Source organism: Pseudopipra pipra, chromosome 2 (genome assembly GCF_036250125.1).
Source record: "Pseudopipra pipra isolate bDixPip1 chromosome 2, bDixPip1.hap1, whole genome shotgun sequence".
Classification (NCBI taxonomy): Eukaryota; Metazoa; Chordata; class Aves; order Passeriformes; family Pipridae; genus Pseudopipra; species Pseudopipra pipra.
Window position 1 is genome coordinate 17,596,622 of NC_087550.1, and position 26,179 is coordinate 17,622,800.

General features: G+C 41.7%; 1 long non-coding RNA gene across 1 annotated transcript; it reads right to left on the reverse strand.

Annotated features, from left to right (window-relative positions):
* Positions 1 to 1,221: 1,221 nt before the first annotated feature.
* LOC135409080 (uncharacterized) lies at positions 1,222 to 22,937 on the reverse strand. The gene is made up of 2 exons (XR_010428008.1): positions 21,621 to 22,937; positions 1,222 to 21,532 (listed from the first exon to the last, which is right to left on the reverse strand). It is a non-coding gene; the product is annotated as an uncharacterized LOC135409080 (long non-coding RNA).
* Between the last annotated feature and the right edge of the window lie 3,242 nt (positions 22,938 to 26,179).

Genomic DNA, 26,179 nt, shown 5'->3' on the forward strand with positions numbered 1-26,179 from the left:
CAGCTGGGGCAGTAAGTTAGAGAAAGACGTCGTTCCCATAGTAACTCATTTTCTCTACCCACTCATTAGATTAACACATTTTAGATCAAAGGTAGACATGAAAATATCTCAGAAATGATAGTCCAAGGCTTTACTTAAATACGAACTAAATCCACTGCACTATCTCAAAAAGCACTGCTTAATATCAGCACGTACATCTATAGCTGCCGTGCTCATTGTGCTCTCCCACCTCAAAGTTGTCAAAAGCATCGTGGATACTTCATTTTGTTGCTAGTTTGCAGGCAATTGTTTAAGTACACAAACGAACAGGTACTCCCCACTATCAGGTCAGAGCTGCAACCAAGCGGAGAAGTTCACCGTCTCTGTGATCAGCTCTTAGTGCACTCAACATTCAGGTAATGTTTGCAACTTTGCTGCAGAAAAGGTCTGATTCACACTCCCAGTGGCAGCAAATCTCTTATCAGTTTCGCCTGCCCCCAATTCAATTTTGTTACATTTTTAGTAGTCCAGCATGCATTGACTTAGTGGAAGTTCAAGCCCAAGGAACAAATTCATGTGCCAACACCATGTGTCCAGAAAATACAAAAAGCCTTTGGGCTGCTTCTGCTCCATCATCACACAGCAACTGTGCCATGCACCAGAAAGAGCGAAAAACAATCCTGATACTGCATGGATTCTTTGCCACTGAATGTTTCCAATAATACTTTCTCACAAAATAGGCAGGACACAAGGTTAAGGGATGAGAAACCCAGAGCTTTATGTCGTGTTTCTTTTTCGGTTCTGGATTATTTTTTTTCCCCTGAAGTGCAACTCTACAGATGGAATATGAGCCAGTTCTTCTGATTCCCTTTCTTGTCATTCCTCTCTCCAAACTGATTTTATGGTTCTCAGGGGGTTTCGCCAAATATATATGCATACTTACACAATACCTTCAATGTATGCTGCTTGTGCAAACTGCAGTTGGTGTAATGAGTCCTGAACATGCCTGTTATGTTACTGTAATGCAAGCACTAACCATGAGCTTGGTAAAAACAGTCTTAATCCTTTGCTGAGATCCAAGTAAAGACTACTTAAACCTAACAACATAATTCAGAGGCCGACTCACACTGGTATTTTCATGTCAGTGTCCCCTGTCCATTTTTGTCTGAGAAACAGGATTTTCCCAATGACAGCCTGCAATTTCACCAATCTGTTAGAATCACCAGGAATTGAACTTGGCTCTTCTTTTTCTCTACACCTCTCCTTGTCAGAAATCTCATTTGTCAGCTGTGCAGCCTTGGTGCTCCAGCTTGCCCCAACAACATCTCACCTACTTTTTCCTCGGTATAGCCCCTCACAAAAGTGCAATTTGCAGGTGACAAAAAATAATTCTCATCTCAGAAAGTTTCCCCAGAGTTCCGTGCGAAAATTCATACAAAAGGTGTGATGTATATTAAGAACTTAGATGAGCCAATGCTGTTCATCATTTCTAACAGCAAAGTCAGTGCAACCCTTTGCCTGGTGAGGTGGGGGCAAATGTTACATGTGTCCCAATTAAGATCTCTCACATCAGATATTGTAATGCCCTCACCTAATAGCTTCACAGTATTGACTCATTTTAATTGTTCCTTCATTTCCTTTTGTCTCATTTGGCTCTCTGACAGTCCTTCCCTTATCTGCTTTACTCCTGTAAAGAAAGGTATCACCGTATTCTTGGAAGATAGCTCACATAGACTCTACAGTGCTGGATGGTGCATGACTGGGTCTTTGCTTTTGTACTGGGGGCTCTCTGCTGCTTTCTGTCACCTGGGGAGACTGAAATTCAGTCCTAGTTTTCAAGTAAACTGCAGATGAAAGAGACATTGCCTGCTTTGTTGTGCTGTAACCTTAGGCTAGAGCTTTAAAATATATATGATTTTGGTCATTAAAAAAACTGTAGCTTTTTCCTGTCATTTATGTTCTCTATACTTTGTGCCTCATTAGAAACATGAGAGGAATCCAGGCCCTACAACAGGATAGAAATGCCAGCCAGCAGCCATTACATTTTGAGCGTTAAAATGCACACAGTAAAATGGTAGTTGAATGCAAAGAACGAACAGTTTTTCTCTTAGCTTCTATTATTTTCTGCATTTAAACTATAGTAGTCAGAATAAAATCACAGACTTTTGAAATGATGAAAGGAAGCCCAGTGGTAAAGCTGACCATGAATTTTAAAAATTCCTGTTATTTAATAACTGTAGCCCACTGGTTCTTCGCAAGGAAATAGGTGCCAGCCGTGCCACTACCCAGGCAATAGTCATTCTCTGAGATTCATCTCCCTGCTTCTTTTTGTTGGCAGAGGAGAACTGGTTAAGCTGCCCTTTTTCTATTGGGAAAAGCTAAATACCCTGCTCTCCCAAGGCAGGCAGACAGGCAGCTCCTGGTCTGTGTGGCCACACAGGGAGGGAAGGGACACTTCCTGCTTTGAACTACGTGCTGTTCCCTCAGGGAATGGTTACTGCCGTTCTCAGGGCACAGCAGAGGGGGGTCATACCTTTGATCGTCAGATACCAAGGTAACATTGACTGGTTTTCCTCTCTCTGCAGTCTGATATGTTGCTTTCCTCATTTTAAGCATCCAAAAACAAGAGAAGAAAGACAACTGCTTTCCCCAAAAGAGAAGTCTGCAAAGCACTCGTGCTTGTGTGAACTCTTTCTCTTGCTTCTTTTCACAAAAGGAGGTGGCCAGCAATTAGAAGGCAGGCAGCGCTTTGGGAATAATTCTGCTATTCTCTCTGTTTTTGGTGTTTCAGAAGTTTCTGCTCAGTTAAATTCCCACAAACAGCAGATGGATGTCCTTTCAAGTCTGCCTCTGGACCAGACTCAGTGTCATTCATGCCTGGGAATAAGAGGTGCTTTCTACTTTGCAGGTAGAAAGTAACAGACTACACAGATTTTCAAGGTTAACAGAGCTCTTCAGGGAGCCTGAGATTTTACTACAGAAGGTTAAACTCTGCTACACAGTGTGTTACAGGCTAAGGAGGAGGATAACATTCCCTAGCGTTTCTGAGGCGGTCATTTTTCAACCCTTACTCAAGATATTGGTGGGGTGAGCTGACCCAACCCAAAAGAGCTCCATCTTTCTCACAACTCTCTAATACAAATACTCTGCAAACACAGAGAAAACTCCAGCCACCTTCTTTTAAATCTCTCTAGTTCCCTGCCAGCCCAACCTGCTGCAGCATGAACACCTTTCTATCCCCTGAGCCAAGTGATTTTACAGCTGGCTGGCAGGAATGGTGCTGCACTGACCAGGATCTGCTGCTTAGCCCTGGCGTCTGCGCGTGCACATGCAAAAAGCTTATTTCAGTGTCTTGACTTGTATCCCCAATTTACACTTACTACAGCTTTACTTCAAAGTGCTCTTGGTCCTGTCACAACCTACTCATTTGTATCTCATGTTTAACTGCACGACTACACAGAGTTCCTAAGCAATAACCAGCATACACCCTTTTTTTTTTTTGGTGCAATTTTCTTTCTTTAATTTTTTTTTTTTTTTTTTTTTTTTAAAGTAGGCATTACCCGAGCTGCTCCCAGTAGTTAAACCTGTCTCTGATTAAAATGTCATGCTCTGGTACATGCTGTTTGTGTTCAGCCCCTGGGATCCATCCACAAAGTCAATCAATACATCATGCAGAACACAGATTACAAGAGGTGCCACCCAGCCACCTTTGTGCCTGCAGTTGCTCTCTCTCTCTGGCAGCTCTCCCAGCAGCCCTGCAGACGGCAGACGCAGCACAAGGGAGAGCAAAAGTAGTTTATTGGCAGAGATGCACACTGTAACACAAATTGCAGGCAACTGCCTTAACACATCCTGACAAGGAAGCTCTGATTGGGCTTGACACCTACATGATATACAACTCTCCAACTATACAGGTCCTGAGGGAGCGCAGCAGAGGCCTGCTGCCCGGGAGAGATGCAGGTTAACATGCCAGGAGTTAGCCAGCACTGCTGCTCCCTTGTTAATATAAACAGCAGCAACTTGCCTTAAAGAAGGAAGCACAAAGTGACCTTCACCGCCTGGCAGTCAGCAGTCTTAAATCCAGCAACAAACACAACACAATACCTTACACGTCTCAGAATGGTTTTTAAAGAGAGCTAGAACATAATAGCTGCCTCCCCCACTGTATCTCAATTCACCCTTCGACTTTGGCTATTATGTGTTTTCTTGCTAAAGCTTCTGTGGCAATTTCCCCAGCTGCCTGATGCCTGAGGGCTGTGTCAGCTGCACAGCGAGTGCCTCCGAGGCACAGGCATGCTGTGAACTAACACTGCAGGATGGGGCACACAGCAGCCCCCCTTGCACGTACGTGTGCCCACTGCCCAGCTGAATGCATTTGCTTCCTGAGGTTGCCAAGTGCTACTGAGCCAAACAGCTCCTCAAACTGTTACTCTCCTAAAAGAGCAGCCAAGTTCAACACGAGGGAGCTACCCTGCAGATCAAGCAGAAAGATGCTGGCGACTTAAGTGAGGCAAGGATTATAACAGAGCAGGTGGCACTTGTAGGAGTACATGCCTGGCTGAAGCAGCCTGCCAGCGTGCAGAGCTGCTCACCAAGCATCTCCACGAAGGAGTGAAGCAATCCTGGATGAATAACCTCCCACCGAACTGTCAGACAGTGATTCACTTTCCTGAAACCAAAAGGCTTTATAAAGGAAGTGCTTGAATTTTAGTTACCTGTTTATTAAAAGTGGTTTGAGCCGTGGTGAGCGATTTCAGGAGGTTTCAGGTGGTTCCAGCATCTAAAGGTGCTCTGGACCTTGGCATTGCTTCCCGCCCCTCTTCTGACATCCAGTATTTCCTCTGTAATGGTTGCCTGTATCCTATCAGCTGGTTTTCATCTTTGTCTCCTAGCACTCATGATGTAAGAAAACATATTCATAGGTTGTGACATTCTTCTCCAAACTGCCAACTGCTGACCCATCCCTGCTCCTCTATAATTTTTTTGGATGAGACCGGACTTCTCATAATGACACAAATCAGCTTTATCAGCTGATATCAGCCTTCTCAAGCAATAGATACTGATTTTTTCTTAAGCTGTAAATCTACAGTGCCCAATGTGTGACAATGACATATATTTTAATATTTTGCTAATGCTCTAACGCTCAGAACTACTCTCCCATCTTGGAGAATGTGCAGTTGGCTGGTGACAAGTGTCAGATTAGGAACCTCGACCACTGCAGCAGACTGCAAAGCTCTGCTTGACCACATCTCCTCAGAGGAGCCTGGCCTTTGTCCACCACAGAAAATCACAGCATCTCCACACTGTGATCCAGCTGACAGAACAGCTTCCTGCAGGGAGATACCTTAATCGTGCTTCTCAAGTTCAGCCTGACAGCTGGTAACACACACAGGCCCACTTGGCATTCACCTTCCACTTAGCACCATGAAAAACCTGATGTTTGACACACATGACAGGTACCACCAGCATGAGCCATCAGCTGAACAGTATTTTTATTCCAAGTTACCCAACACACAGTACTTTATGAAAAGTCTCTGATTTAGGTCTATATACATATACAGAAAAGTATTTCAGCCAAGTACCGCGCTGGGTTTTTGTTTAGTTTAATTTTGGGTTTTGGATGAATGGATGGAAAAGGGATAGACAGGCTCATGCAAAAAGAGTATTAGGAAGCTGTCAGCTTCCCTTCGCTGTGATTCATGTGGTCCTGAGACACAAGGTAAAATCTTACGTTGAAGAGTAATACAGCAAACCAAGATGTGCTGTACAAAGTCATTTATTTTTGCTCTTCTATTGCTTCTCAAGTGACAGTCACTTAATAAAGAAAATTTTTGGGAGCTCTGTGAACAAATGCACTAAATGTACAATTACATTAATTTTATTTCCAGTCCCATCACATCCATGCCATTGCTCTTAAGGCCTCTCATCACAATGGGACCAAGCATCTTCAGGTATGTGCTAATATGTTATCATTGGCTCCCTGCTAAATAAATTATGCATAGGAAGGCAGCTTTTGAGTCAGATTCTGTGTTAACAGTCATTCAGCTTCAGAAGAGGAAATTCCATTAACTAAAACATATTTCAAGGTTGAAAAAATATAAATTATTTTGATGGTCAGTTGGTCAGGTTTGAAGTACATTTTTAAATAAAAGGAAGGGTATCTCTTAATCTTAACAATCTTCGTGTTTATCAATCACCAGAAAGAATTAATGCGTGACCCAAAAAGAACTTGTTTGGCCTTAGCCTTGTAGTTTGCCATAGTTAATATTTTGTAACGCATCCTGAAGAAACCACCTGGGGTATCTGGGATACATACTTTAAAAGAAGGAGCTCCCTGCAGCCTCATTACATGTTTTAAATCCTGATTTTCAATTGAGAACATTTAAACAGGATTTTACCTAGCTGAAAGAGCAAATTTAATTCAGCTACTGAAGACTTATGTCCTTAGAATTTTGAAGTTCTCCACTATACTATGAAACAGCCAAATAAATCACGGTGGAGAACCATATTGCTGTTGTTTGGGGTTTTTTTTCCTCCAAAATGTGCAAACACAAACACCAAACATCCCCTTGCCCCTTAACAAAAGACAAAGAGGAACAAAACTCCTGACTTTGCCCCTGTGGAAATGGAGGAGAGCCCAGCTGTGCTCCACGTGGGGAACCACGTGTCAGCTGCGTGGCTGGGAGGCTGTGCATCTTTATGTCACACCTTGCTCTGCCCTGGGCCTTCTGGGTGGTCGGGGACACACACTTGTCACTCAGTTTTACAGAACAGCGTGGGAGTCAATGTCCCTTACCAGAGAAGCAACTTTAGGTCAGTTCACAAAGAGCATCTGTTTCAGTACATGTAAAACAAGAGTTCATATTGCTGCTGGGCTGGTAGGCCCTGCGAGGCCAAACTCTTCAAAAAGCCCGAAGTACTTCCTTTCTAACACAGGAAAAGCCCTGCTCCAGCAGGATTTGCCTTTTCAGGGCCAGCACGCTGTGCTCAATAAGCCCAGCTGCCACCTACCACTGCTTGAGCGCAGGGCTAAGCCTGTGCTTTCTCCTGTGCCTGGACTTGCCTTCTGCCAGGGAATACAGGGAAAGTTGCAATCTCAGGCTGACGCTGAAAGGTTACGGAGTTGTCATTGCTCCAAACCAACTCTTACCCCATCTGCTTCCCTAGCATCTGTTCCCATAGCAGTTCCTGACTCCCCCCAGTGAAGGAAATTGGTCTGCTGCACACTGTCGGTATGGAAAGGATAGGAAAGGAGGAAGCAAAACTGGCGCTGTACCAAGCTCATAAGTATTGTCAGGCCTGTTGAACAAATCTGTTCTGCACAGGGCACAAATCACTGGCAATGATGAAATTTTTACCTACCTCAGAGATCCCTATGGAAGTGCCAAGCACGAGTTTCATTTTCTGCTTCCTGGACAGACAGAGTAGCAGTGATACTCGACTGCACTGGGAGGAATAGTCACCTAAAGTCATTTGTGAATACAGTAATACGTGACTTACTAAAGAGCCTGAGACATTTTGATTAGGTCTAATAACCTCACACCTTAACAGATGCCATAAGTATTTCTACAGGGAAAAAGAACAGAAATGGGATGTACATGAACAGCGATAAAGGGCAGGGAAATGTAAGAAGAAGCAACTAATTTATTAGTAATTGATATTAAGGAAATACAGAATAATTTGAAATACGAAATTAAACAATTCGATTGCAGTCAGGAGCCAGTTCGTGTTTTAAAAAGGTATGTGAACTTACAAATGCAACATAGATAATAGTGTCAAGATTGCACAACAAAAATGACAAGAAAGGGCAAAACAAAACCAAGGTTCGATTTTGCTCATCAGAGCAAATATAATGTCCTGGCACTCAGTAGCAAACTGTGGTGACTGGGCTCCTAGTTGATGCTTTTGTAATGCCAGGGGATCAACTGTGATGTTCTGAGCACTGGGCAGCAGCAGCAGACAGTTCAAACATCTGAACAAACCCTTCTTTCTTCCAAGTCTGCTAAAGATCTGGACCTGTAATACCCCAAATTGTCACTAAATAATTTAGTCTTTCCTTTCAATTCTCAATCACAAGAACAGGCACCGCATTTAATTAGTGTCTCAATTATCATTTAAATGTTTGCTCATCAAGTTCAATAAAGATCAAGCGGCTGAATTTTGAGACAAGTGGCTGTGTCATCAGTGATCTCCCAAGGGGTGACTCATTTAAAGGTTAGAAATTCATGCAAAGAGTTCTAAAAAAGCGTTTAATCGGTATAAATTCTTTTGGCTGAAGACCCTGCCCCTGTGAGCAAGTGTCCAGTTCATCTGACCTTAATGGATTAGGATGTATTTCATGTGTCACAGGAACAGACTGGTCCTAAGCTGCACTCACTTCTGAGAGGTCATATCTCTCTAAAAATATTTTCTATCAAGCAATTATACTGTAGAAAATTAGCAAGTGATTCACTAAAATAACCTAACTACACCAGCTGCTGAAATAAAGAGATAGAAAGGTGTGCAGCTGCAATTTCAAGGAGGTGTTCTAGTGGCTAGAAATCTGCTTCTCAAAAGAAAGAGTCTTAGATTTGCTTGATCTCCTTCCAACCACCAGTCATCAGCCTATTCCATGAAATGTTTATCTCTAATCACTGGAAGGAAAGGAAGACAGCAATGAAAAATCCCCAAACTTATCACACCTCTTTGAATGAAGATGCATCATCTTTGCTTTTATCTCTGGGCCGCCTACAAAGTCTGGTACTTGCAGAAATATACAAATTTTCTTTCAGCTTAGGCTTTTGCAGCAGCATTGGAGATGAAGAGAGCAGAGTTCTTGAATTTCACAAGAGTTCTTGAATTTCACAAGGAAGATACATAAGGAATTCTTACCACAAAGCAGGCACATTATTTGTAAACCAAGTGTTTCTCTTTTTCAAAATCCTGCTGGCCTCTAGTTGCCCCAGGCATTCCCTCAGAGCTCCAGCTAAAGACAGGACTTCTCAAGCTACCTCTTATCTTATTCTAGCCTACTGCTTTCCAAGGCAGAGTATCAGCTGTTAAGCAGGTCCTTGCCCTCAGTTCCCACATACACTTATTACCCTACTGTTGGCTAAATCAAGAGGCACATCACCAAAACAGTCATACAAGTAGACAGTCTTGATTAGTGCCTCAGAAGGCTCATATTTAATGTTTGTTACTCAGTGATTTGCAAGGTATGTATTGCCTCAGGTTTCAAACCATTGGCAAAATGGCAGAAACATTCAGCAATGCTGAATCAGAAAACATCCATTGCTAGAAACTCACAAACAACCTCCCATCAACAACTATGTTGAGTTATGCCAGCAAGCAGACCAGTTGTGAACTTATCCATTTTCTCATAACACCTTGCATTATCTAAGTAAGGTATTTTTGTTTTGGAGTTTTTGTCCAAAGCCAAAAATCAGATGTCATATGGCATTTATAGCCAAATGTCTCAGAGAAGCCCAAGCAAACCATAACAATTCAATTTTTTTTTTGTTCATCAGATATGTAATCCTACGAAGCAAAAAAACCTAATTTCACCAAGGCCATCAATGCATGATTCAGATTTACTACAAGAGTTTTAGTCCAAGCCTTGTGGACAGAGTTCTAAATCAACTGTTTCATTAAACTATTCAGCTGCTGAACCAGCCAATCCACAGTTCCCACTCACCATTTCACATTTATTTACTACCACAAGCTTTACCAGTTTTAAGCAGAGATTTGTTTAGCTGTCTGCAACCAATTATATTTATTGCAAGCTTCTGTCACAGGCTTTTTCCTCAGAATTTTGCCAATTACAAAAGAGTCTTAAAGATCAGCAAACTCCAAACTAATATGGCTAAGATTACAATTCGTGCTAATGACATTGAACTAAAACAGCTTGGCACCAACTGCAACGATGATATGAAATAGGGTTACACAAATAATTGATTTCTCAGATTGGTTGTTAACTTAACAAAAAATATTTTTCCCCTAATTAGAAGGATTGTACCTTTGTCTTTAAAAACCCCAACGAATTAAGACAAGTAAGTTAGTTTTGCTGGTGCTGAAATAAACTGCTGTTTCCATGCTGATGATTTTAACCCATACAATGCAATTGAAATGCCACAAGTATTATTCACCAAAGAAAGGACAGTTTTGTTACCCCAGTGCTTTGTTGCATTGTCTGCTCTAATTTCTAGGGCACTCTGGGATCAATAACCTCTGAACCAGATGAAGGGCTGTAAGGTGCTGGGCTATGGCACACCTCCAGCTCAGGCAATTACCAGCTGGCATAGGTGTGTACAGGAGAGGAGAGAAAGATTTTCCAAGGTGAAAAGCAGCACATCAAGGATTTTACAAACTTCTCACAGAGAAGTCTGCACCTCTAACTCTTTTATTTGGTGTTGGTTTGTTCAGTGATTTAAGAGTTATAGATCCGTGAGTCAGTTCCCAAACATTTCAGGTCGAGGTTATCATTGAATCACAGCCTTTGTGAAATGCCCTGTCTCACTTTTCATGCAGCATTTTTCTTTCCTACTGTTGTTTGTATTGTTGCCTGAGCACTGCAAGCAAGCCTCTCAATAGAACAGTGTAACTTTCCCACCTCTCACTGCATAGAAATAATTTTGCCTTCCTTCATCCCCATACTCGGTGCATTAACATAGAGCTCGTTCAAGACTGACAGTTTTTTATTTCTAAGCAGGAAGTATTGCAGAGATGGTGGAAATGTACAGCGCTGTAGCCAGGAGAGAAGAAATATAGGCAGTACAAGCTAACCCCTGCTAGACAAATATTTGGGCATCACAATCCCCAATGTTGTCTTAGATGGCGTTTGAAAATTAAATAAAATAATTGTGGGAAGAAAACAGGGCGACACATTCTTCCCATCTTCCCTGTGCTACGGTTTACCCCTCAGCCTACCACTTAAAAATGTTCTTACCTACGCAGAAATGCTACAAAGAAACTTCCCAAAGCCAAAACCAATCTGCAGCCTGAGGCAGGGCAGAAAGGGAGCAAGTACCCTGTTTGGCTGCAGCCTGGCTCCTGTGCCTCCTGAAAAGGTTTGTGCACAGGGTGCTTTTGCTTTGCATCTGGGTAATTAAGCCTGTTACCTCCTAGTAATAATGCAGGAGTAGGTATGCAGACTATCCAACACCTCTTTAGCAAGAGAACAGGCTTATCTCTGCTGCATTTGCTCTAAGGGCAGGCTACACCGGCTGTAGCCAGGAATAGGTATTTCCATCTCATCTTGGCATCCCCGGTGAGGCATTTTAATTATCGCAGTTCAGGGTTCAAGCCTTAAACATACCTTCCAGAAGGAAGATAATAAACAGTGCAACATCCACATCTTCAACACTCTGTAATTCAACCGCTGTATGAATATGTGTGTTTAGGGGCTGAACCCACCGTCAGGAAGACTGAGTTCCTATGGGACTGCCAATACGGCGTACAGACATTTTGGGATAACAGGTATCAAGCTCCCAAAGGAAAAGGCAAAGTGCAGACATGCCAGCCCACCTGTTCATTCAAAACTGCTTTTGAACAGAAAGCTGACTGCCACAAAAATCTCACTCTAAATCAGGAGAAAAATAATTATTAGACACACATATTAAGGTTGAATACTAATCTCTTGCTGAATGCATCCTCCCTGTTGCTGTTGTTCTGCAGTACTGAAATTTCTTTGGTCCTCTCTCTTTTATAGGTGAATGTCTTAGTGATGAAGACCTCTAAGACCAGCACATTTCCTTCGGTAGAGCTCAAAATATTTGATCAAATGAGACTGGTTTCAATATTCTTATTTTATGTGTAAGAGAACGGAGGCAGAAGGAAGTGATCTCTCAGCAAATCAGCAGCAAACTTGAAAGAGGGCTCAGAGTCACTCAGCTCTGCCTCAGCACTTCAAGGAGGCCAACCCAGCACTGCCTCAGCCCCCAGGCTGGAAAAAGACACTTCTGTCTGTCCATCCATCCATCTGCCCCGGGGCACCTGCTGGGCAGGGACCACCCAATGGGCTAGAGTGGAGTCTCTTTAAAGGCTCCCATCAACCTTACCTATCATCAGCAGCCCACAATTGAAAAAACTAAATATTAGTCCTTGGAAGCAATATCTTTTAAAGGGTAGAGAGAACAGATGTCCATGTGTTACAATTCTAATATAAATATCAAGTCCATTGCTTCTGTTGCCAGGCATTCTGGTTGTGACTTCAGTTTTCCCACAAAGAGAGTGCAGAAGCAAAGCACAGATGGGGAAATATTAGTTAAACCACCAAAAAAAAAAGAAAAAAAGATATTGCTGTTTTTCTGCAAAAGGAAACAACATTTTTAGAAAACACAAATGTAGTTCCAAGCTAAGTGGTTAATATTTTTTTAAAATTCAAATGGAGTGGCAGATCAAATTTATAATTAGGATTTTAAAGGATGCAAAGTCAAGACAGCGATCCTTCTGGCTTCTGCTATGGGAATTGCTTTTAGAAAAATCAATATATATTTTTATATTCATGAAATGTGAGGTAAATCCTAGAATAGGGGTTGAATCTGTTCCTGCTTCTCTAGAAAAATTTTTCACATGGAGGAAACACTCTGATGAAATTTAAAAATCAAAAAAATATTGATTTTTTTTTTTTAACCCCTTCCAAGAAATGACAACTATTTTCCAAAAGCACTCAAGAGCAAAAACATTATTTTTCTGGGTGCTTTTTTTAAACTTACCCTTTTTTTTTTTTCACATGAGGGTAAGTTTTCTCGAATTTTCAGTCTTCAAGATGATCTATGCACTGCTAGAAGTCTTCTGAAAATATACACAGTTACATAGAAAATTTTAAAGGTGCACCCCACAGTGTTAGTGAGAATAAAAATCTTCTCTAGTCTGAAGAAAAACACTGGATGGTCATAACCAAAGAGTAAACCATAGGAGGGACTGAGAGACACATTCTAAAGGAAAAAAATGGGGCAAGGAGCAACACGTTGGCAAAGAAGCAGCTTTGATAAGTATAACCAAGACAGCTGTTTTTTACATGCTACTTGTTTGCTGCCTCCAGACCTTCATGTTCTGCTGCTTGCACATGGAAAAAGTATGTTTTACAGTTTCTGTTACCCTATGGCCTTCACCTCACAGGACAACAAATTCCCAGCAAAACAAAGGAATTTTGAAGTTACAAGACTGCAGCCCCAAAAAACAAGTGGAATCAGCAAACCCAGCAATCAAATAAATGGCTAGCAGTATAAGTAGAAAAAGAAAATTAAAAGTTAGGACCTAAAAAGGAAAATTAGCATCAGCAGATGTGTCCGAATATGGAAGAACTTTGTCAGTATTTGTCAACAGGAGGCAGTGAATGCAAACTGGGATACAGGAGATTACACTTGAACAGAAAAAATAAAATTGCTTTACAGTGAGTCAAACACTGGAACATGTTGCCCAGAGGAGTTGTGGAGTCTCCCTTCTTGGAGTCCCAGTCCGGAGCAACCTTCTCTAGCTGACCCTGCCTGAGCAGGGGAGGGGACTAAATGGTCTCCAGAGGAACTTTCCAACCTTAACCTTTCTCTGTGTGAATTTGTTTAATGGGTAAAATCATATCCCTGAGGCAGCCCTGTTGCAGGCTACCTGCCTTAGTCCAGTGACTCTGGTTCAAACAATAGACACCTACTGCTTCCAAAGCTCATTTGAACTGCACTGACTCTACCTCATCCCTTGAGAAAGCAGCGAAAGAAAGTAACTTTTTTCTCTCAGATTGTTTAGTAAGGTCCTAGGCTGACTGCCAAACGCTTTAATTTCTTTTCAGAAAGTGAATCAAACAGATTTGTAACTCTAACCCTTCCCAAGTCTGGGGCAACAAGCTGTCATCAATGTGACGAGTAGGTTTACGTCACTGGTCACTAAATCTTTGTCTACTCTATGAGATTGTTCAGAAGGTGATTTAATATAACAAAACACGACTATGTTAAAGGCTTTTCACATCACTCTTTAAAAACTCAGCTGGGGCTAAAATAGATCACAGGAGTCAAGCAGTAATTACTGTCTTTTTCTGCTGAGTTGAGCTAGTTTTGGATCACTGACCAACTTATCATGTTTTCCTTTCACAATAAAAAAAAAAGAAACAAACAAAATGAAAGGAATCAGTCTACAGGTGAAGATAGATTCCGTAAGCTAAGTTTGTTTGACTGTCAAAGATCAGACACTTGCAGCACATTTTATATGTAGATTTGCTTCAAAACCTGCCCTCTATCTCAACATGTGTCTGATAACCTAGAGAAATCAACTGATAACATTGACTGTCTCAGTGGGGAAAAAACCAATGAAAAGAAAACAAAATGTACCTCTTCTAATAACTAAATATCAAAGCCTACAAAGTCACACAAGTTGTCTCTTGTCAGATGTCCAGCAGAGCTATTTTTTCTGAAAAAATTGCTTAATGAATGTGATTTCAAAATATATACTAATGCTCTTATTGCAAGTTTATTTCCCAGTATGAATCACCAGCAGAAAGGCAGCTTGAGAGATTTTAAGGGTAGGAGCTGAAGGCAATGACAGCCCAGCATGTACTTGCGAATGGGAGGAGTAGAAATCAAAGCCTTTGCCCTCTGCTTCATGGCTTGATTGACCTGGCAATTACACAGGCCATTGCCCTGAGCTGCTGCAAACTTTCTTCCACAGCATTGAGTCTTATTTTCTAAGGGTTTACACTCCTGATCAGACTTTTTTTTTTTTTTTCAATAAGCACCTCTTTTCATCAAGCAATGCCTGACATATAAAGAGTGGGGTAGAAGCAAGGAAAGAGAAATTATGTAGGAGCAAATTATAAGTGTCCAAGAGCAAATTGACAGTGTTTGTTCAGGTGGAAGAAAATCATATTAAACACTTATTGTGTTCCAGAACATCACAGGGTGACACATTGCTGTGTTTTATCAAGGTATTGCATCCTTTTTCAAACCAAACCCATTGACTTTCCATTGTTCACAAACTCAACAGCGATATGAAGGCCATCAGTTTGGATTTAAAAGCCAGTGAATCATTTCTGCTAGCTCTGTACATAGTCTGGTCTTACCCTTTAAGCTACAACTTCTGTACAGAAATTGGAGGTCACATATTCAAATGACTGTGCTGCAAGTGAAAAAAAGATACACAGCTGCTTTAGCAGCTCTAGTATTGAAAATGAGGAGTATAGAAATATATTTTTATTCCACTTGTGTAGCTAAGGGAAAAAAAACGTGCCTGAGATTCTCCAGTAAGATTTTGCTACAAAAATATTCCAACATTCTGCAACTGACTACAAAGGAACACACATTTATTAGTCAATCACACTCCTTCACAGCCAAAATGAGTGCCAAAGACTGATGTGCTTATCGACAAATGAAACAACAGCAATACCAAGAATAGATAACTTTCATTTTCCCTTGTGGTCCATTTTGAAGTAATTAGACACTAATGCTTTCTAATGGTACCCACAATCTGTTTGCTGCTCTTGCATGCTTTGACAGCTTGGGATAGGCAGAGTTGAAATTTTTTCCTCATTGAGGAACGTTTTAACTTCAGTGAATGAGATGCAAACTCTTATTTTAAAGAATAGAGAAGAATTCAAATTCTGCTCGCAGGCAGTAGAAAAATTACATACTGTACTTTTCCAGTTCCACTGAGAAGTGAGGAAAGATGCTTCTCCTTTCTAACAAAGCGAAGGAAATTGCTTTGGGCAGGCCACTGGCTAGACCAGGGCTCTCTGTGTCCTGATTAACCACTGGCTGCATCAGTCTGGACATCATTTTAGAGGCCAGAGCCAGGGGTGTGAGGGTGTCCTGCTGCCAGGTGCTGACAAGGTGCCAGGCAGCCTCTCTAGCCTCTGGTGGCCACAGGACTCACAGCACTGGTGAGGGCATGGAAGAGCTTAACTGCAGATAGGGTTTAATTTATAGACCCTTATGTCTCTCCTTTCTGTATTCGGTCTACTGTGATAACCATCACACAAGGCAAGCAAGAAGGGCAGGAATGGGGATCAGTTGTCATCCTTGTTTAAAACAAAATCACAACACACATGTCCCAAGCCAGTCCCAAAACAGTACCTACTGATTCAAAGGTTGTGACAGTCGGCCCATGCCTGAGAAGGCTGTAGACTGGCAGGGACATAAGGATGAGCATGCAGCTCCTGAGAGCTCCAGAGATCCCCTGACCTACAGCTTCAGTCTCTCTGGCTCAGCTGCCCTCACGCCCAGCCACATCTGCAGCAGCAGCTGTCTGGCACAGCAGCATCAGTCTTTGGCACACACCTCTCCTTGTACTTTTTTATTTTTAACTATGTCCTGGAGTTGGCTTCTTGAAATCACCTGGATGTTAGTCACCATCAGTGGAAAAGCAGAGGAAGAGCTATCCTCAGAAAAATGGAAGACAACATACTAGGTAGCTGTTGGTCACATTTACCACTAAAAGACTGACCACCTTTTAATTCTTCCCGACACAAGGGAGGGGCAATCCTGCCAGGTCTGAGTGGCAATGACAAGCATTAATTTCTATGACCACCTGCCTTTTCTCCCTACCCTGGCTCCCCACTCCCTCCAGCCTGCCTCTGTCTTCAGGCCCAAGGACACTCTTTTGTCTTGGCCAAGCCCCTGGTGCCCTGCTGTCCCAGCCAGGCTCCCTGGGCATCACCTTGGGGCTCCTGACAGAGCCCACTGCTGTCCCCAGCTCAGGACTCCCCTCACACTCAGGCAGCCCTGCTACTCCTGCACCCTCAGAGCAAGGTCACCATTGCTTTCTCTGCCTTCCACCAGGCCACTGCACCAGGAGCAGACCATCAGTGAAAGGGAGACAGCTGCTGTTACACATACTGCTTTGAGAAGCCCACCCCTTCCACTGTAGGATCATCCTACCTCAGTGTGGATGAGTTATTCATCTACTGAAATGGGCAGCCTACCCGTGGAAAAATACTTTTTGCTTTGCTGTTGCATGAGCCACCACTGATACAGCTCTCAGCACAGGGCTTTGTTCTACTTCCAAAATACTCCCAACTGCCTGTCATTTCACGCTCTCCTGCCTTCACCTTCCTCATCCTCCCTGTTATTTCTTTTGCATTTGACACCTTGTCTTCTTCCTCTACAAAGAAGTACAGCCAAATTGCATAAGCCTGTTGCATAAATCCCGATTGCAAACCCCAAGATGCCTGTCATGATGCCTTGTTTCTGGTATTCTCTTCCCTCAACACCCCTCCATCCGCCCCCGACCTCCTGATGTTCTCTAGCTCTCTAAATCTTCAGACAAGAGCTATCTTACTATCATTTTTCCCCTGATGTAATGCCAAAGGCCAACTACCTTGCCAGGTTATTAATGGCAATTATTACAATTACAAATTCAAGAAGAATTATTTTGCAACTAAATTAAACATCTAAAGTAAGGGCAAGTACATGTGACGAATACCCAAGAGCTGTCAAATCTCTGCAATTAGTACTCTGTTCAGAGCAAAAGGAAAAGCCTCTGAAGCAGCACTGAATTACAGATCTTTGTGTTCTTTTATTACAATTTTTCATTGTGGAATTGGAGAGAATATATACCACACAAGAATGACCGCTTCCAAGGCTCCTGTGCGCATTCACTACATAAAATCTGAAACTTCAAAAAACTTATTGAATGTTTACCAACCCCACTAGAAAACAACAGTCTTCATTTCCATTTTAGTCAATTTGTGTAAAAAATCAAAGCAATAAAACCAAACAACTCTGCTGCAATCAAACCTACTTTATTTTTTCCATTGTCTGTTCCCTTCGCCATGTTTAAAGCAGGAACAAAAGGCTTTCAGACAGGGCTTCAGTATGCATGCCCAATCATGAAAGACAACTACTTCTTTTATCAGCAATGTATTGATGAGTAGACAAAGCTACTATTTTATTTCCCCTGCTAAGATGGAGATAAAGCAGTGCATCCATCAGAACTGCATACAACCTCTAAACTGGCCAGGCAGTGGGATCAAAAGAAAAAACAGACATGACTCTCCATCTTAAGACATTTGTTCAAAGCCACACTTTTTCCTTCCTCCACAGGGGACTTTGTAAAAACGTTTCAGAGGCTGCTGAAGATGCAGCATGACAAACAAACTGAGTAACAAGAAAGCACCATGAGCGAAGTCATTCATGCTAAGCAACCTTTACTCCCCTGTTTGACAGTAAAGGATGTGGAGCTGCACCAGATGGGATAGAAATTTCCCCCCTGGGATCAGAGACATTTGTTCATCAGACATTTGTGCCAGCACAGAGGAAGCTGTGCCAGGAGAAGACATCATGAGCATTTGATTCTAGCTGCATAGCTTGTCTCTAGTGCAGGCAGCATTTCTTTACCCTCCTGTAAGTGCTGTTTCAGCAGCACTGTAAGGACTTGCAAATTAGACAAATAGTTCCTGCTAAAAGTTGCCTTAATATTCACCTACATCTTTCTGAGCTGTAATCTCAAGCAGCGAAAGAACTTTTAATGGTAGTAGCTGGGAGCTCAGTTTTTAAGTGTCATCCTTGTTATTGACCTTTCTATATAAACAGTGGAATCATAGAATATCTCAGGTTGGAAGGGACCCATAAAGACCACTGAATCCAACTACATTTGGACAGATTCGGGTCAATCAGGTGATTGGAATACAAAGAGTTAGGCATACAATAAAATAAACCATCTAAATGATTTTCAGTCTGCAGGGAACACCTCTGGCTAGACAGAGTTGGCTGGAGTTGGGAAACTCACATGGTAGGAAGAAAATAAACAAGTGTATTCAATTAAGAGCAATCCTAAAAGCATAGCTTTTATAATTAAGGTATTATAAAGGAAACCCAGATTCTTCAGAGATATAAGAAATACTTAGAATTCCAGTGTTGTTTGTCTGCCAGTCAATTCTCAGTAGAGAATTTTCCTGTCAGCCAAGTTTAAAGGCCTGGGCTCCAGACAAATTGACTGCTCATAAAAAGAAAATCCATTACATCAGAACTTTTCGTTGTATGCTGAGCTTTGACAGGCTGGAGAATGATGTCCCCCACAGAGTCAAACCATGTGTAAGAACAAAGCCCATATGGCTGTGTTGCATTGTTCTTCTTTCTCTCATCTCTCTCAACAGATAATTTCCGAGCTTAAATTTGCTAAGATCCTTAAACAGAAAGAAATCCTGCAAAAATTGCCATCTCCAGCCTTACTGAAGTTCCTCAAAGAGCAAATTGATACTTGGACTCAAAAGACTTCTTTCAGGTCATAGCTTTTTAAGGAAAACATGGTTTTCTGTAAAAATTACTGTACTCCATCTCGTACTTTTCACCTGGTCATTATTCAGGCTGTAGGCTTGTTAGCATGAGGACTTCCTACAGGCTTTTATAGCCTGGTAAAACTCCCAATATGCATTATGGCCTTCACACATTAGAGCTGCACAATACTATTAATAACAGAAAATGGAAGGGAAATTCACTGACAAATTACTATAATTGAATACACACAATCCACTAACAATGTTTTAAGAGAAAAATACATTACATATAAGAAAGAAACATCATTTTGTGTTATAAGAAGGGACTGAAGTCAGCAAGGCAGAGATAACAACACCTATTAATTATATCTATTCCAGACAGACTCCTTCCTGGCTTGTTTTTAACTTTCATTAATGTGGACTCCACAGCTATGCCACTGTATGCCACTTTCACTGAGGCTTTGCTGCCTTTATCATTAGCAAGCTTTACCAAAGTCCTGAACCTCCTGTGTTGCAGTATATGCTGTGCACCAAGGACATGAAGGAAAAAAGTAAAATTCCTTTATATGGCAATATCCTTTTAGGTATTTGAAGGCTACTATTACACGAATCTCTCTGATTGATCTTTCTCTTTCTGAAAGTGTGGTGTTCAGATCTGTATATAGCACTTATGTTGCAGAGTAATTTGAGATATGAGCTAACAGCAAACATCTTTATAGATAATACTTCCTGTTACACTATTGACTATTACATCTTTGTTACAATTAGTGCAAGCGAAGACACAACAGATCAGTGTAGCTGGAAATCAGATCCTGTGGTATAAATTAAATTTAAAAGCTCTTAGCCTCACACTTTAAAAGGACTCTCAGTATTACAGCAAGATGATTCATTAATGCTATCTCTTTGTGTTGGAGAGAGATAGCTTCCAACAGTAAAGACTTCCCAAATTTTTTGCCACTGATTGTCACACTGTTGGGATGGAATTATAAGATGTACATCTGATTTTTTTTTACTGTGTTCAGCAACTATTATGAAAGGAAAATCCATGTCTTCAAGGATGTTTCTGTTCAAACACATCCCCAGAGGTCTCCAAGAATCATGACCATTGCTTATTTGGCATCTTCACCTTCAGAAAATGAGGTGGGAGAGAGAAGCAGCCACAGAGCTGTTAAGCTAAGTGGATTCTCTTACAACACCACAACACAGTATTAGCAGGAGGCACAGCAATTGAACTGTGGATAACCAAACTACCCAGGTATCACAGACCAGAAAGAATGAATCACAAAAAATGGACACAAAGCAAAACAGATCCAGCTTCTCAGCAAAAGACCAGGAGGTGTAAAAAATATCAAAACTACTTCTATAAAGAACGATGAAAGTATTTCTGTTAATCTATTCCCAACCACCAACCCCCTAGTTACAGCTTTCTCAGGTTTCTTGGAGAATTGGCTACTGAAATCAAACAGATGACACAGTTTCACACTGATTACAGTGGCACAATGTGCCAGTTTCCCTCTGTCCCTTCACTGACGTGCCCAGGAACTGTCATCTCTTGGAATTTAAAGCCAAGGGTCACTCGCATAGTGGAATGCACTTCATGTCTTTCAAAACATCATTAGGACATAATCACTCATCATTTCCAAATAAATCAATCATACCTCCAAGGCTGAAGACTTAATGCTATACTTCATGCCTAACCATCTCCCTCTAAAATAGACTCTCTCTCCAAGAAACTGTCTGCGGGAGGAATATATATCTATGTCAGACCAGCTTCCAAGTAGCACTGAGTTCATTAATTCCTGTTACATTTTCCTTTATATTTTTCATAAGTGTTTCTCCACTCCTTGCCTTTGCTCAAATTCACTAGACAGATTACCATGACCCAAAGCTCTACCATATAACCCCCGGAATCATTATGAGAATATGTATTGACTTTTCACTTTGGAGCAGAGGCATGGTTTTTTGTTTCTTGTTTTTTATGTTTGTTTCCATCATTCATCTCATCTGGGAACAGAAGAATAATTTAATGTCTACCTACAAATTCTAAAAAATCTATGAATAATTCATACACTGGAGGAGACCAAATTACCACCCACCTGCACCTGTGGATGTCAAGGGATTAATAATTATTAATAAGCTCCACGTTCTCTTAAACTGCACTACTGTAGCACCAAATAATACATTCGATCAGCGTCACTGTCAACTTTGGAAAGCAAAACAGATGCATCACTGGAAGGCAAATGTTCTTTTCTAGATTAAAGAAAATTCACGAGAAGGGCACACTGTGGATCTCCTCACCCCAGACTTTGAGGTCAGCAACTCATTTCACAGGAGAAGAGCAGCATGCACTTATCTCACAGCTTCAACCTGGGAGTCCATCTTTGCATTAGGGGAAAAAAACAGATGAAAAATACAACTCCCATGTCATGGAGTGTAAAAGGAAATCAGCATTTTCTTTTTTTGTTACCAGTCAGTGAAACAGGTCTGTCTGACCCCCTTCCACACACACTGAGCTGTTCAGCTTGAGAAAGTACCAGCTCCTGCTGCTAGATCAGACAAATTTCCTCCTGCCTGTTTTGTAGGCAAAGAGAAAAAATTTATATCCTAGCAGCCCTCTCGCTCCAAGAATGGAGCCTGAAGTGTTGTCTCCATTGCAACAGTGGAGCTCAGGTCTCTCCAGCAAACAGGGTGCCTGGTGCTACATAATGCAGAGCTCTGTCACATCAAAAGGGTCTTTGCCAGGTTTTTATACAAACCACTGTGAATTCTGTAAGTGTCAGCAACGCAAATGGTATATTTGATCCAGAGTTGCTCCCTTTTGGAGATTCAGCACACCAGGATGCCCCCATCCCTCATCCTGAGAGAAGCTATGCTCCTGGGGTCTCCCTGCCCTTCCCCCAGGCTTAGGGGCTGCACTGCAGCCATGAGAGTCCCTCAGCCCTACACTCACCAGCTCCCCAAAGAGACGCCCAGCTGAGGACTTGGAGCTGCTGCACCAGCCCCTCCTCCTCCATCCCATCCTTGCCCTGCTAAGGGCTCTTGGCTGCACACATCACCGTGGGACAGGCCCAGGGACACTGCCTGGAGCACCTCCTGCCCCGGGCTCAGCCTGCCACACGTCCTGAAGAGAAGGCACTGAGGGTGCCCTCCGGGTCAGTCCCAGCTGCACATGGTGCATGTCCAAGGGCAGCACTCGGGCACTTCAGGTCCTGACCAGTGTTCTGCTCAAGAAGTGATCACTGATACCCCGAGCATGAGCCTGCCAGGTCAGCACCAAATTTACCCTTTCCACTTACCCCAAATATGTTGTCCACAGTCTTCAGCTGTTTATATTTGCCTTATTTTGGGTTTGTTGGTTTTTTTTGTTTGTGGGTTATTTTTGGTCTGGTTTGATTTTTTGGGGGTTGGGAGGAGGGGGGAGGGAGGTGTGTTATGGTTGTTTGGGGGTTGTTTTTTTTAGGTTTCTACCCTATGGATAAAATATCCCCCAAATTCAAAATGAGATATTGAGAATATAAGGAATAATTAGTTTCCAAATATTTGCAAGGTAAACAAGGAACATTTCACTTCCCATGGCCTTAAGTACCAACCCTCAGTTTCCATTAAGTGTCTCAGTGTAAGCTGCTAAAGCATTAAAGTGTAGAAGTAGCTTCTCTGAGAAGCCTAAGACATTGTATTAAATCCATATAAACACATTAGGTTTTGATTGCTGCTTAGGAATAGTCACAATATGTAGCTCTAAATTATTTAACATAATTGTTTACTCGGTAATTTCAGGTGCCAGGAGCAGGTAAAGACAGATGTGTATGACCTAAATCATCCTAAAATATCATGGCTACTGGAAGCTATTTACAATAGTGCTTTCATGTGAAAGATGCATGCTCTGGAGTTGGAGTACTTCTCAAGGAGGTCAGAATCAGCATGGACAGTGCTGTGTCCTTCACATCTCCTTACTTACTGCCTTATTGCATTGTTGTACCTAATCAGTCAGTTGGCTTTGAGGAAATTTGTGGCTGGTTGTAGTTGATGCCAACTTCATGTCAACCTCCCAGTTCTATCACATGGCTGAAGTTACCCATCTGGAAAAAAAAAAAAACTTAGAAAGAATATACTAGGAACATCTAGTGCTTCCCCTCCCTGCAAATGGGATGAAGCCAATCAACTGTGAACTAAACTAAGAGCAGAAATTGGCATGAATTATGCAAACTATCTCAACTGAACATTTTTTCCCTTCACCATATCCCTGCTTTACCTAAGGCAGAAAAATTCTTTCAGACAGCTGTTATTTTTTTTGGCTTCTTTCATACATCACCAGGAACACCTCCCACTGGGTTGCTCAGGAGATTGCTAAAATAACATAAGTAATACAGCACAAGTATTCTATCATTAGTCATCGGGATGAAGATCATTCTGGCTTTGTCTACTTCTCTCTGTGATTTCTTTCACTGCATCAGTACAGTCCTTTGTTCTCTGTGAACACACTCATCATTCTTCAATCCTCGTAGTACCCATGTGACAAGTTATTACACTCAAAGCCTTATTATGGGCAAAAGGGGAAACACCTCACTTGGGAAGCCAAGAATTCTATGTTAGACTAATTAAAATCCTAACAGCCTAACTAAAATACACTAAAGTGTTATTACAGTGCAGTTACAATGATATCAACCTTCGGAGTCCCAATTATCTAAACAACACCATGTACAGCTCAGCAATAGAGTCAAAGATTGCTATACAAAAGTGTCCTCTGACAAGCTCTCCCTTGTCCTGCCCCTCTGGCTATCAAGTGTGACAGTAAGTTAGCCCCAAAGATCAGCCTGGGGAGAAGGACAGGGGTTCGAGTTTGAAATAATTTGTTAGCATCCCCAGTCCTTTGCTAGAAGGAGCATCATGTCCATGATGGGGTTTCTTCCTCTCCTTTGCTGAAGAGCATGTCATCAATGGTTTTTTCCTTTTCCCTCCAGGGCTCGCATTTGAGTAATTTAATAAATTTTCTAGGATAATTGTACACTTAAATGTTTATTCTCTGATGTGCAAGTTGCTATTGCATCCAAATTTGCTATAGGTAAGAAATTCTCTCCATAAATTGAACAGCTCTCCTCTTTCTCTTTGTTACCACTAAAACTGGTTTTGTCCAGCTCTACAGTTCTTTACCTGAGCTGTCAATAACCTTAAGTTTCCAGTATTATTCTTTGCCCCTTTGATTACCATCTCATGTCTCTACTCCTCTACATCACATCCTCTGACTTTTTTTATGGCCTCTACTGTGATACCACACCTACATTATCCCACGTGACTTTATGCTACAGCAATAAATGTTTCATTTGAATAACTGCTTCTTATAATTGCCTGTATAAAATTAAGGTAATTCCTAATGCTTATATGAAATTAAGCAAGAGCAAAACAAATTAGGCAACAGCTTCCTTGTCATGAGGAAAACCAAAACTAATAAAAAAACTGTCATTGATAAACAAACAAAACTAAAGCCCCAGGATGGCTAAGGCAAAATCAGACAAAGCCTAACATGATTCATCCTGAGGCCTTACAAAGTAGGCAGGTTATAGGGCTATAATGACCGAGATATCCCACTCTTGCCAAAGCATCATAACTCAAGTCTCAGTGTCCTAGAGCTTTGTGGGCTCTTGAAGCCATTGAAACGTAGTGGGCACTTGTCTGTGTTACTTCCAGTCCCATATGGCCAGTTACATCCCTTCATAAGCAAAGAAAATGCCTAGGAGGTAATTAAAAAATGATTTAGGAAAACATCCCAGAACCCCACCACCCCAGATCCAGCTATAAATAGATATGAATGCACCAGGTTCTTCAATTTGCTCCAGACAATCTCTGGTTTGCTTTTGCTTCTATAAGTGTAGATCAAATTGAGAGGGGTGGAGAGCACGTCTTTAGCAGCTGGAAAGGGGGAAACTGTGCATCTCCTGAACAGAAGGTGCAGTACCAGTCAGTCAATTCTGTGCTATTAGTGGCTGGGCACCTATCACACTTGTTAGTCAGCCAATTATGCTTTTTCTTTTCTGCTGGATTCAAGATCTTGAAAGTTTATTGATGTATATATCATTTGTGCTCATTATGACAAAGGTTTTGTCTACGTAAGTTGTCACTTTGTTGTGGTTGTGGCCTCACTTTACAAAAGTTTGCCACCAAATTTCAGTCAAAATTGTCATCAGTCCTCCTGAAATACACCAGGTGAAAACAAACTGCAGCTTTAGCAGAGCACAGAACAGGCCTATGTGACTTTTCAAGCATCCCCTCAATATCCATCCCCAACTAGGAGTGGGAGGGGAAGCTGCTGGTGCACTTTCATCTCCTGAACACAGTGTTTCATGGACAATATCTGAAGCCTGTAAAGTATTTGCAGATCTTCTTCTCATTTGCCTAGACTAACTGGCTTCCACAGAGACTAAATATAGTGGATCTTAATCTACAAGGCTGTGAAAAAGTCAGTCAAGTCCTGACAGCATAAACCAAATAAAATAGGCTCTTTTTCCCTCCCAAGTATAATGTAGTTTAGAGAAGCAGATGTTACCACCTTATGGCAGAGAAAAAAGGCCACATTTTCAGGCAAAACAGCCCCTTAATACATATTGAAGAGCCTGCACAGTGGAACACTTGGTGCAATCCAGAAAAGTCCAATTTGTGAAAGCAAGTAATTGCCTACAGCTATCTTTTGAGACCTTGAAGGAAAGAAGAAAGCCATTGAAGAACGTACCCTTCTATGCTCAGCAGGGCCTGCAGTGCTACATCCTCATTATGCCAGGCACCACACAGAGTGCAGCTTGTAGAAGACTGAAGGCTGTAAGGAGATCCTCTACAGTTACATATATTTACAAAACCAGAACGGTCGCTCCATTTTGAGCTAAGCCTATTCACTTTAATCCAATCTGTACTTGAATGAAGCTGTCCTTATTCAAGCTTCCATGTCAGACCAATCCAACTCTGCTTTTAAAGAATTGTTGAGGGGGGAAGGAGACTCCTGAGATCCTCCAGTTCAACCCCTGCTCAAGAGGGTCA